Genomic DNA, 13,214 nt, shown 5'->3' on the forward strand with positions numbered 1-13,214 from the left:
TAACTCAAGAATGGGAAATGTAATGTTGGTGGGCAGGAAAAGAGATTTAAAGATGGGCTTAAAGCCAACCTTAAAAACTGTGGCATAGACACTGAGAACTGGGAAGCCCTGGCCCTTGAGCGCTCTAATTGGAGGTCAGCTGTGACCAGCAGTGCTGCGGAGTTCAAAGAGGCACGAATTGAGGGCTTAACGGAGAAACATGCCAAGAGGAAGACCCGTCAAGCCAACCCTGACCAAGACCGCCTTCCACCTGGAAACCGATGTCCTCACTGTGGGAGAACATGCAGATCAAGAATAGGTCTCTTCAGCCATCTACGGATCCATCCCCGAGATAGCGAAGACGGAGGACTATCATCCTCGAACTACGAGGGATCGCCTAAGTAAGTAAGTAAAGTAAAGGATATGTATCAATGGATCTTCCTGTTGTTTCCTTGCTCAAGAAGCTTAACAGCCTTATCTCAGAGTTACCCTTATCCAGTTCCCTTTACCCCCAGAAACCTTAGCAACCATACTGTAGTTTTCTCTCCTCCTCCTCATTGCCCTCTCAGGAATTTTATCAGCAAATCCTTAGAGGACACTGTCCCGAGTCTAGTACTTAATACAATATTTTTGAATGAGTTATAGATATCCTCTCCTTTTTGCTTCCGGGAAGACCCCTTTTTTGGAATCTCAGTTTACACTTGGTCACTGCAACTTGAATGATTACCAAAAAAAAAAACTTGACAGATTTTGAGGCATCTGTCCTGATTTCTTAATGGCTTCTCGTGTTTGTTTCTAGTGTGTCCTCCATTTAAACTTTCAATTTTTCAGTATTAAAGCAGGCACTACAACTTGGATGACAGTTTACCACAATTTCCCAATGCATTATGGCCCACCTACCTTTTGTCATATAATAAGCACCCTGTTTGACACTACAACTTGGATAGCAACCAGATAGTTGTCTGTCAAATTTGCAACATCTTCAATGATCAGTTGGGTTATGGGGATCATAGACAGCGATATAAGTGCAAATATCTGTCAAAGCATTTCTTGGCTTTCCGGATCTCTGTCCCCAGGTTTAATTAACGCAATTCATTCTCTTCATATCCTGATTCATAGACGCTATTACTGGTGCACCCGTTTATCAACTCTTCCTAGTCAGGGATTAATTAAAAACAAGACCAAACATTAATTTTGAGTAAAGGGATATGTTGCAAACTAAACTGGACTCCTTTTATTGGAATTTTAATAAGTTAAACCTAAAAAGGATTATCTGGGAGTAAGTCTTTTTTACTTCTATGTTGGATTGCACTATGAACTTATTTTTTTTGGTAGATGACAGAAATCTATATAATACTAGCTGTGCCCGGCCACGCGTTGCTGTGGTGAAGTCTGGTGGTATGGGAAATAAAGTATTGAGGAATTGGTGGTAGTTAAGGTCAAGGGTAAAGGTTTTCCCCAGACATTAAGTCCAGTCGTGTCTGACTCTGGAGGTTGGTGCTCATCTCCTTTTCTAAGCCGAAGAGCCGGCGTTGTCCGTAGACTCCTCCAAGGTCATGTGGGATGACTGCATGGAGCGGCGTTACCTTCCCACCGGAGCAGTACCTATTGATGCACTCACATTTGCATGTTTTCGAACTTCTGGGTTGGCAGAAGCTGGAGCTAACAGTGGGGGCTCTCTCCGCTCCCCCAATTCAAACCTGTGGCCTTTCGGTCCAGAAGTTCAGCAGTTCAGCGCTTTAATACGCTGCGCCATCGGGATATTATTTCCCAAAGGTTGTGAATATACAATATTTCTGATTGGTTTTTTTTGTTTGTTGGAGGCAAGTATGAATGCTGCAATTAGGAAAAATGATTAGGATGTAATGGCCTTGCAGCTTTAAAGCCTGGCTGTTTCCTCCCTGAGTGATTTTTTTGTTGGGAGGTGTTAGCTGGCCCTGATTGTTTCCTGTCTGGAATTCCCTTGTTTTCAGAGTGGTGTTGTTTGCGATATTTTATGTGCTTCTACTGTCTGTGGCCCTGAGAAAACAGAGGATTTTCCAGACTTTGATGATGGGAATACTTTGTTGGGAGGTGTTAGCTGGCCCTGATTGTTTCCTGTCTGGAATACCCTTGTTTTCAGAGTGATGTTGTTTGCAATATTTTATGTGCTTCTACTGTCTGTGGCCCTGAGAAAACAGGATTTGCCAGACTTTGATGATGGGAATACTTTGTTGGGAGGTGTTAGCTGGCCCTGATTGTTTCCTGTGTGGAATTCCCCTGTTTATTTACTGTCCTGGTTTTAGAGATTATATTGTTCTGCATTATTCTATCCCAGTAATTATTTCATATTAAAGAAGAATCTCACTTATCCAACATTCGCTTATACAATGTTCTGGATTATCCAACGCAGTCTGACTTTTCATAATCAATGTTTTTGTAGTCAGTGTTTTAAATTAATTGTGATATTTTAGTGGTAAATTTGTAAATACAGTACAGTAGAGTCTCACTTATCCAACATAAACGGGCCGGCAGAACGTTGGATAAGCGAATATGTTGGATAATGAGGAATTAAGGATAACCCTATTAAACATCAAATTAAGTTATGATTTTACAAATTAAGCACCAAAACATCATGTTAGACAACAAATTTGTCAGAAAAAGTAGTTCAGTACACAGTAATGCTATATAGTAATTACTGTATTTATGAATTTAGCACCAAAATATCACGATATATTGAAAGCATTGACTACAAAAATGCGTTGGATAATCCAGAACGTTGGATAAGCGAGTGTTGGATAAGTGAGACTCTACATAGCATTACTACATAGTATACTACATAGCATTACTGCGCATGGAACTACTTTTTCTGTCAAATTTGTTGTATAATATGATGTTTTGGTGCTTAATTTGTATAACGATTACCTAATTTGATGTTTAATTGGCTTTTCCTGAATCCCTTCTTATTATCCAACATATTCACTTATCCTGCCGGCCTGTTTACGTTGGATAAGTGAGACTCTACTGTATATTTCTAAACTTATATTATCTGCTCAGAACTGGATTATATGAGGCCCCTTCTTCACAGCTGTATAAAATGCACACTGAAGTGGATTATATGGTAGTGCGGAGTCAAGATAATCCAGTGCAAAGCAGATAATATAAGATTATAAATGGGTTATATAGCTGTGTGGAAGAGCCTTGAGTCTACACTACCATATAATCCAGTGCAAATTAGATAATCTATGGAAGAAGTCTAAGTGAAGCCTAAATCTGCCTGTCCCCTAACTGAAACCTGGCTGTCCCTTGGTTGCTAGGCAACCAAGTGGACAGAGATTAGCCCTCTAAACTGGCAGCAATTGGATAAAAAAATTATTGCTCTCCCTCTAATTAGGACTTTATTTTTCTTTTCTTTTTGTTGTATCAACCTTGAGGCGTGGATGATGGGTTGTGTTGTCAAATTTTGAGGTTGGGGGGCCTGTACTTTTGTTGTTTTGTGAATTGCCGTGATGCCATCACTCTTTTATATATATAGATTTCTGTTGCAAGAGCCTAAAATTTATCTCTAAATAAATACAGGCACAAAATCTGAGTGATACAGTAACCATCTTCATATTTCTGAAATCTTACTCATGAAACATAGACCTTTGTCTATACAAAACCCAAAATGCCAATCCCTGCCCTTTTATAGGAAATAGGGAGTCATACAGTCATAGAAGGATAGATTTGAATGGGACCTCATGGGCCATCAAATCCACGCTGCTGCTCAAATATCTTTCCACTAAAGATAGCAGACAAAAAGCTAAAAATACACCATTAGAATTAAAAAGAAGGGCAAGGAAGCAGGTATTTGGAAAGGTAAATTGGATGTGATATTTAGTGATTATATAATGTTTTCAACTGCCTCCCATTTGCTTTAACAGCAAGGATTGTATTTAATCTCTATTGTTGCTCAATGGATGCATTTATTTTGCAATATGCAAGACTGGCAGAGAAATAGAAATGCCAAAGAAGCCTTGCAGAAATGTTACACAAGACACAGTGCATTGACCCAAGATGAGTGGGACAGATTTGGGAAATCAAATTATGATGCCATTGATGACACATTCTTTGTACTGAATAGCAAGCCTTCTGCTGTTTCCCATACACAGCTATGAACTTGGAAAGTCTACAAATTAGTCAAAGTTTAGTGACACAAATCTTGCCTCGGTTATATACACAGCATGGCACAATAATCTAAGAACAGAAGGAGAACCCTGCTGGACCAGATCAAAGGCCTGTCTAGTCTAGCAATCTGTTAACATGGTGGCCAATCGGGGCGGAGGGTCCCACTTTTGATTGCTTCAACATATGAAAAGCCTCTTGCATGTAGAACCACAAGAACTCCAAGATCGCTTTCACATATACTGGTGTTGAGCCAGGCGTCCCCCATTCTGTATATTTACATTTCATTTTTTTCCTGCCTAAATGGAGTATCTTGCATTTGTCGCTGTTGAACTTCATTTTGTTAGTTTTGGCCCATCTCTCTAATCTGTTGAGCGTGTTTTGAATTCTGCTCCTGTCCTTCTGAAGTATTCGCTATTCCCCCCCTCCCCCAAATGTGGTGTCGTCTGCAAACTTGATGATCATGCCTTCTAACCCTTCATCTAAGTTAGTGGTTCTCAATCTGTGGGTCCCCAGATGTTTTGGCTTTAAATTCCCAGAAATCCTAACAGCTGATAAACTGCCTGGGATTTCTGAGAGTTGTAGGACAAAACACCTGGGGGCCCAGTCATTAATAAAGATGTTAAACAGAACTGGGCCCAGGACGGAACCCTGCTTATGGCACTCCACTTGTCACTTCTTTTCAGGATGAAGAGGAAGCATTGGTGAGCATCCTTTGGGTTTGTTCACTAAACCAATTACAGATCCACCTAACTGTAGTTTTGCCTAGCCCACATTTAACTACAGTAGACTCTCGTTTATCCAACCTTCGCTTATCCAATGTTCTGTATTATCCAACGCAGTCTGTTTCCCGCTCGGATCCACAGCTGTTTTTCTAGGCAACAACGTGCAGCAGGTCAACACGCCCAACAACAACACAAGTTCAGCCACACTCCCAAGCGGCAGACTTGTTGTGAAACATGATGTTTTGGTACTTAATTCGTAAAATCATAACGTAATTTGACGTTTAATAGGCTTTTCCTTAATCCCTCCTTATTATCCAACACTTTCGCTTATCCAACGTTCTGCCTGCCCATTTATGTTGGATTAGTGAGACTCTATTGCTGTTTGTTTGCCAGAAGGTCATGGGGGATCTTGTCAAAAGCCTTATTGAAATCCAGATATGCTACATCCACGGTGTTCCCTGCATTTACCCAGCTTGTAACTCTATAAAAAAGAGATCAGATAAGTCTGCCATTACTTGTTTTTTGATAAATCCATGTTGACTATTAGCAATGATCTCATTCATTTCTAAGTGTTTGCAGACCACTTCCTTAATGATCTTTTCCAGAATCAACATGAGGCTGACCAGATAGTAATTGTTTGGGTCACCCTTTTTCTCCTTCTTGAAAATTGGGACATTTGCCTTCCTCCAATCTGCTGGGACTTGTCCTGTTTTCCAAGAACTCTCAAAGATGATTACCAGTGGTTCCGAATTGATTTCTGCTTGCTCCTTCAATACTCTTGAATGTAGTTGATCCAGCCCTGGAACTTGAATTTGTTTAGAATGGCCAGGTATTCCTGGATTACTTGTTTCCCTATTTGGGGTTGGATTCAATAATCCTTCATCCACTCCATGTTGCTGAGATTGAGGATGGCTTTCTTTTTGTGAGAAGACTGAAGCAAAGAAAGCATTAAGTAGTTCTGCATTTTCCTTATCCCCTGTCAGAATTTCCCCATCTTCTCCTCGCAGAGGCCCTATTGCCTCTTTCTTCCTTTTCCTACCAACGTAAGTAAAGAAGCCCTTTTGATTGTTTTTAATGTTCCTGGCAAGCCTGAGCTTATTTTGTGTTTTAGCCTTGTGAACCTTTTCCCTACAGGAGTTGGTTATTCATTTGAATTCTTCTTTGGTGATTTCTCCCCTTTTCCACTTCTTGTGCATGTCTCTTTTGAGTCTTAGTCTAGTTAGAAGTTCTTTGGATATCCATTCTGGCTTCTTTGCACTTGTCTTATTTTTTCTCTTTGTTGGCACTGTTTGCAATTGTGCCGTAAGTATATCTCTCTTGAAAAATTCCCATCCATCCGTAACTCCCTTGTCTTTTAATATTGGCGTCCATGGAATGCCGTTCAGTATTTCCTTCATTTTTTGGAAGTCAGCCCTCCTAAAGTCCAGAATGCGTGTTTGACTCGTCTTAGTTTTGTATCACAAACTGCAGGAGCATATGGTCACTTGCCCCTAAAGATCCGACCACTTCAACTGCATTGATCAGGTCCTCTGCGTTTGTTAGGATGAGCTCGAGAATAGTTGATCTCCTTGTTTCTTCTTCTACCTTCTGGACCATAAAATTGTCTGTGAGGCAAGTGAAGAATTTGTTGGACTTTGTATTCTTGGCTGAGTTTGTTTTCAAGCAAATATTGGGATAGTTGAAATCGCCCATGACTACTATATCTCTTCTTTGTTCTTGCTTGGTCAACTGTTGACATTACAATTAGAATAAAACTCTTTATACAAAAAACTGAACACAATTAAACTAAATATCTATTTGTGCATCACTTTCAAATGTTCAAACATATTCCTGGACACTCCTGAAATGAGGGCATGCAAGCTCAGACCAGTCAGGGGTCTGCCTCTTTCCTTGGAGTTGTAAATAATGTTAGTGTATGTAAACAGGTCAAGGGAGTTAGCTGAAAGGCTTAGTAGTGCCTGCCTATTGATCACATTCCCCTTTTCAATGGTCTTGACTCTCCCAGTTTCATTAAAACGGTCCTTTGAAGTACCTGATCTTGCAAAGTCGGTGCACTTGTTTTCAAATTAAGTTAAAGATAGGCAGCTGTTCCCTTTGCTGCTGGCTGAATTCTCTACACGCTGAGACTTGCTTAATTTCTTCTTCAACTGAGTCCTGAGAACAGCTAGGGTTCTTTTCATGCCTGCTGTTTTACACTAGATTGCAAAGATACTCCCATACATTTTCATTCAGTGGATTGCAATTAATCACAGTTTTAAAGGGGCTTTTTCAAATGATGCCCAGGTTGGCTGAAACAACACTTGGCATTGAGTGACAATCTCTCTTGTCCAAGAAAGGAACATTTGTCATCAGGAGGAATATAATTACCACAGTATAATGTAATATAATCTAGTATAATAATACAGTGTACATATAGATATTGGTGTTGTTGAATGCCTTTATAGCAAACCTAAGACTGTTATGGGGTTTTCTGGATAGGATTTTTTCAAATAGATTTTGTCTCTACCTTCTGGTGAAGCTAAGACAGTGTGGCTTGCCTAAGATCACCCAGTGAATTTCCATGGCTGAGTAGGGATTTGTACCCTGATCTCCAAAGTCGTAATCCAGCATTTAAAACATTATTTCATTCTTGCTCTCTTACTACTTCACAATTTTCTTCATATGCAGTCATGCACACATATCAACTAAACATTCAAATAGAACTCCCCTAGAGAACATTCAGAAAGGCATTTTCTTCAAGGTGACTAGAGACTACCCACATCTAGAAAAAAATGACTATTTTGGACTACAGTTTCATTGGCCATCCTAGTTGGGAGAATTTTTGGACTAGCAGTCCCAAAAAGTAACTTTTCCAAGCTTTATAGAATACCAATTCTTCCAAAGAGGTAGTTATAAATACTTGAACTAAACCATTCCAGATAGACCAGTAATAAGCCTTGATTGACAATGGCTGATCTGTCAGAATTGTAGACAGACCCCTTCAAGTACTTTGCTAACATCCTGTTTTTGCGACAAATAAATTATCTCACAAAGTCAGATGACATGATTCACTGGACGCTTCTCTTGAGTGACATATTAAACATTTATGATGAATACAAAGCTTTAGAGAGTTATCTGAAGATGCAAAGGGAATGGGAAAGTATTGCTTCTTTTTGCCACCATTATCACTATAGAACAGGTTTGAGAAAGTACCTTTACCTGAATTTAGGTGAAGTCTTTACAATTTGCATTTTCACTGTTTCTCAATCTTTTACCAAAATTTAGACGAAATCTTTACAATTTGCATTGAGAGTGTCTCTCATTCTAGGGATTCATCTATAGTGTAGAATTAATGCATTTGGCACCACTTTAACTTCCATGCTATGGAATCCTGGAAGCTGTGGTTTTGAAATGACCTTAGCCCAATGGTTCTCAACCTGTGGTTCCCCAGGTGTTTTGGTCTACAACTCCCAGAAATCCCAGCCAGTTTACTAGCTGTTAGGATTTCTGGGAGTTGAACATCAAAATATCTGGGGACCCCAGGTTGAGAATCATTGCCTTAGCCTTTTCTGTGTAAGAGTGCTGATGCCTCACCAAATTACAATTCCCAGGATTCCATAGCATAGAACCACGGTAATTAAAGTGATATTATTATGTGATTTCGGCTCTGCTAAAATTGCAGGCTCAGGGCCTGGAATGTCAAGCTTCCAGAAGGCCAGATGAGACACAGATGGGTTGAAGGCAAACTCAGAGGCTTCATTCTCAATGGTTAGAGAGGATGTCAGGGGAGATAGCACTCCAAAGACCTGACATACTTGCAATTACAAATACATGGATTTATTTATAGTACATTGACAGTGAAACAAAACAATAAGACTTTGCCATGTCTGTCATTCATTGGTCCAAGTAGGTTCTGGCTAGGCTCTGCTGCCTCATTGGAGGAGATGCTTGTCCACTCTTGCCTTTGATTGGTTCCAAGGCTAGGTGGGAAATTTAATAAAGTGTCATTGGTGAATTTGAAGGCTTGTGTCTGTCTTTGGTTTCTCTCCAGAATCAGGTGCACCTGGAAAGGAATGCAGTTGATCAAAAGTTAATGGGTTTTGATGTCCCAGTGCCACGCTTAAACAATGGGTGCCACCTGGACAATGAGTAGTTCAGGGTGATCGTTGATACAATGGGCATTTCTTTCTTTTCTTTTTTCTTTAATTGTGAAAAATATATAGATAGACAGACAGACAGACACACACACCCACACACACAAGCATGCAATCTTTGATATTCCACAATCAAAATACAAGTATTTTCCCCAGTCCCACGACTTCCCCAGTCCCACCCATGAATCCCCACCCTTGACTTCTCCTAATGTAATATGAAGGTACAGAAATACTATTGAATATTTATACCTCAGTATGATCAAGCATGTAATCGTTTCCCTTGATTTCACCAGCTATTTATTTATTTATGTATTTATTTACATAACTTTTATCCTGCTCTTCTCACCCGGAGGGACTCAGGGCAGCTTACAACAGTGGGAAATTATATTGCACAAAATACATTCAATGAAACAGTAACAGAATCCATAAACAATAAAACAATACCGCATCATGAAGGAGAAAAAGATTACACTTTCTTTTCAAATAGGCATAGTTCGTGGTCAAGGATTGACATGGCCTGGATGACCCCCCCCCCATTAATTCTTAAAGTGACTAAAATAAAAATCATTCCAAGATACATATCGGATCATTGTCCGATAGAATTCATGATTAATAAAGTACAAAGAAATCCAATCTGGAGGCTAAACGGGAATTTAATAAAATCTGAAGAGGACATCCAAAAAAATAAAAAACTTTTGAAGGAATACTTTGAAATGAATGATGTGGAGGAAACCCCAGTTCAAGTAATATGGGATGCTAGTAAGGCGGTTATGCATGGTCATTTCATTCAGCAAAACGCTCAAAAAAATAAATTGAAAAATAGAACTATAAATAAAATAAAGGACGAAATTAAAATAAATGAAAAAAAAACTAAAATTAGACCCAAACAATAAAAATGTGAAACAAGAATTGGAGAGTTTGAAAGAACAAAAAAATCATGTGGAATTGGAAGAAACAGTGAAAAAATTGAAATTTATAAAGCAACAACAATTCCAAAATGCCAACAAACCAGGCAAATGGTTAGCCTGGAAAATAAGGAAGAAAAGACAAGCCCATACCATCATGGAAATCTCCTCAGGAGGAGTAAATTACACGACAGAACAAGGAATAATGACACAATTTATAAAATATTACAGTAAATTATACTCAAAAGATCAGATTGAAAATGACAAAGTGACCCAATTTATTAGCAATCAAAAATTAGCTAAAATATCAGAAAAACAGAGAGAGAGATGTTAAATAAGGAAATAACAGAGAAGGAAATCAAAGCAGCTATAAACAAGATGGATGGGAATAAAGCCCCGGGGCCCGATGGACTAAATGGGATATATTACAAAGTGTTCATGGAGGAAACGATACCCTACCTTAAAAAAGTTATGAATAAAATCCTAGAAAACCAAAAAATTCCAGAATCTTGGTGTCAGGCAACAATAACTATGATTCCAAAAGAAGGATTAGACCCCAAAAATGTTAAAAATTACAGGCCAATATCTTTATTAAATTCTGATTACAAAATTTTTACATATATCCTAGCTGAAAGAATGAAAGAATTTTTGAGAGAGTGGATAGGAGAGGACCAAACGGGCTTCCTTCCAAATAGGCATATGAGAGACAATGTGAGAGAAATCATTGATATAATTGAATATTATGAATTTTCAAACAAAGATGAGTTGGCTCTCCTCGCTATTGACATGGAGAAAACTTTCGACAATCTAAATTGGGATTTTTTAAAATTTTTAATGATTGAATTGGACATGGGCTATAAATTCATAAATGCGATCAATCAAATTTATGATAAACAGGAAGCAAAAATTAAAATAAATTCAGAGGAATCAAATTACTTCAAAATATGCAAAGGTACCAGACAAGGATGCCCGTTGTCTCCTCTGTTATTCATTTTCTCATTAGAGATTCTCCTAACTAATATTAGAGGACCCCAAATTGAAAGGTGTAAAAATAAAAAAATACAATTACAAGTTTCGGGCTTTTGCTGATGATCTGATTTGTGTGATAGATGACCCAATAAACACAATACATTACTGGCTCGCCAAAATAAGAGACTTTGGGGAAACTTCAGGATTGAGGCTAAACATGGATAAGACTATGTTATTACCTAAAAACATGACAAAAAAAAGACAAGAAGAACTAACAAAAATCTCAGGGATCCAGGTGAAGAAGAAAATAAAATACCTAGGTATATCAATAACAGCGAATAACATACAACTACTAGAAAATAATTATGACCCTCTTTGGAAAGAAATAAAGAAAGACTTAGAGAGATGGAAATACGCTAAATTATCACTTCTAGGAAGAATCTCGGCAATAAAAATGACAGTTTTGCCCAAGTTTATATTTTTATTTCAAAATATCCCGATTATTAGAAATGTACAAAAATTCAAAACTTGGAACAAAGAACTAAGTAAGTTTATCTGGATGGGAAAAAAGCCGAGAATCAAAAGAATCTATCTTATAGATGAGAAGAAAAGAGGAGGACTGGATCTTCCAGACCTCCAAACCTATCACAATGCGTGCGGCCTTGCTTGGGTGAAAGATTGGTCCACATTGGGGAATGCCAAAATCTTAGCACTAGAAGGAATAGATTTAAGGGCAGGATGGCATGCATACCTGTGGTATGACCAAAAATTAAAAGAAAAAAAATTTGGCAACCACTTTGTGCGATCTTCACTATTAAAAATTTGGGATAAGTATAAAAAGAAATTATATTTGAAAACCCCAGGATGGATTTCCCCTTTGGAAGCATGTCAGAGGAGAGAAACAGGAGGAGAATTTTGGCCGAGATATAAGGATATTTTAACTAAAGAAAATGGGACTTATATTATGAAAAGCCTGGAAGAGATTAATCACAAATTTCACAATGTGGGATGGTACCAATACATACAACTTAAAGAGTATTATAATAAAGACAAAAAAATGGGATTCGAGGAGAAAGAAAAATTCTGGGATAGGGTGATGAAAGCAGAAAGAAAACATATATCCATAATATATAAAAAATTAATTGAATGGGAGACTGAAACGGTACCAATAAGGGATAGTATGATAAAATGGGCCAAAAACTTGGGTAAAAAAATCTATTTAGAGGAATGGGAAAGGGCCTGGAACTCCAGATTAAAAATCACATATGCAATAGAATTGAAAGAAAATTGGATTAAGATGTTCTATCGCTGGTATTTGACCCCTCAAAAATTAGCAAATTATTATAAAAAAATTTCAAATAAATGTTGGAAATGTGAGGATCAAGTAGGAACGTTTTACCACTGCTGGTGGACCTGTAAAAAAGCTAAAAATTATTGGAAGGAGATCCACCAGGCAATACAAAAGATGTTGCAGATTAAAATAAATCTAGATCCAAAATATTTTCTCCTGGGGATGCTTGATATTCAAAACGATAAAAATAAAGAGATTCTTTTTAATTACCTCACGACGGCGGCTAGAATAATATATGCCAAATGTTGGAAAAAGAAGGAAATCCCCGAATTAAGTTGTTGGCTAACAAAGATTTTGGAAATAATGAATATGGACAAATTGACATACCTCCTAAAAAATAACTATGGAATTCCAAGAAAGCAAACAAATTGGGATCCGGTAAAAAACTATTTATTAGAAATGCAAATGAAGGTACTACTTTAATCTATATAGAAGGTTTGTAGATACAAAGTGAAGGTAAAGAAGACGCCGTCACCTAGTTGAAGGAAGAAGTAAAAATGACCAAGAAGAAGATTAACAAACTTTACCAAATAACTGTGTATGAGATGGAAGTCTTTATTATATTATTTTTTTTCTCTTTTTTTTCTTTTTTTTCTCTTGCTTAATATAATTTTCTATTTCATTTTTCACTTATTACTTTTATTATTGTTATTACTATTTTTATTACTATTATTATTTATTTTTATTATTATTTTGTTTCCTGAAGTCTATTCTCTTTCTTTCACCTCTTTCCTTGGAAACTATTGTTCTCACACTTTCACTGTAAGTTATTTAATTGAAAAGCTAATAAAAATCTATAAAAAAAACCAAAAAAAAAACCAATAAAACAATACCGCATTAATTAAAGCTCTAATTAAACTCTATTAAACCATGAATTATAAAATTTAAAATGCATATATAGTTAAGTTTGTCCACTAACACCTTCGTGTACACCTAGATTCATGTCATATCGACCTCAGATGTTACTCCTCAAACGCTTGAGTACATAGCCATGTCTTCACGGCTTTCC

General features: G+C 37.5%; 1 protein-coding gene across 1 annotated transcript in view; it reads left to right on the plus strand.

Moving 5' to 3' along the window:
* Positions 1-13,214, plus strand: part of abca12 (ATP binding cassette subfamily A member 12) — a 212,858-nt gene continuing 199,644 nt past the window's right edge. The window contains exon 1 of the mRNA XM_062960972.1: positions 1-384. The gene's annotated coding sequence lies outside the window, so the exon portion shown is untranslated. The remainder of the gene's footprint in view (positions 385-13,214) is intronic.

Source organism: Anolis carolinensis, chromosome 1 (assembly GCF_035594765.1).
Source record: "Anolis carolinensis isolate JA03-04 chromosome 1, rAnoCar3.1.pri, whole genome shotgun sequence".
NCBI classification, from domain to species: Eukaryota; Metazoa; Chordata; class Lepidosauria; order Squamata; family Dactyloidae; genus Anolis; species Anolis carolinensis.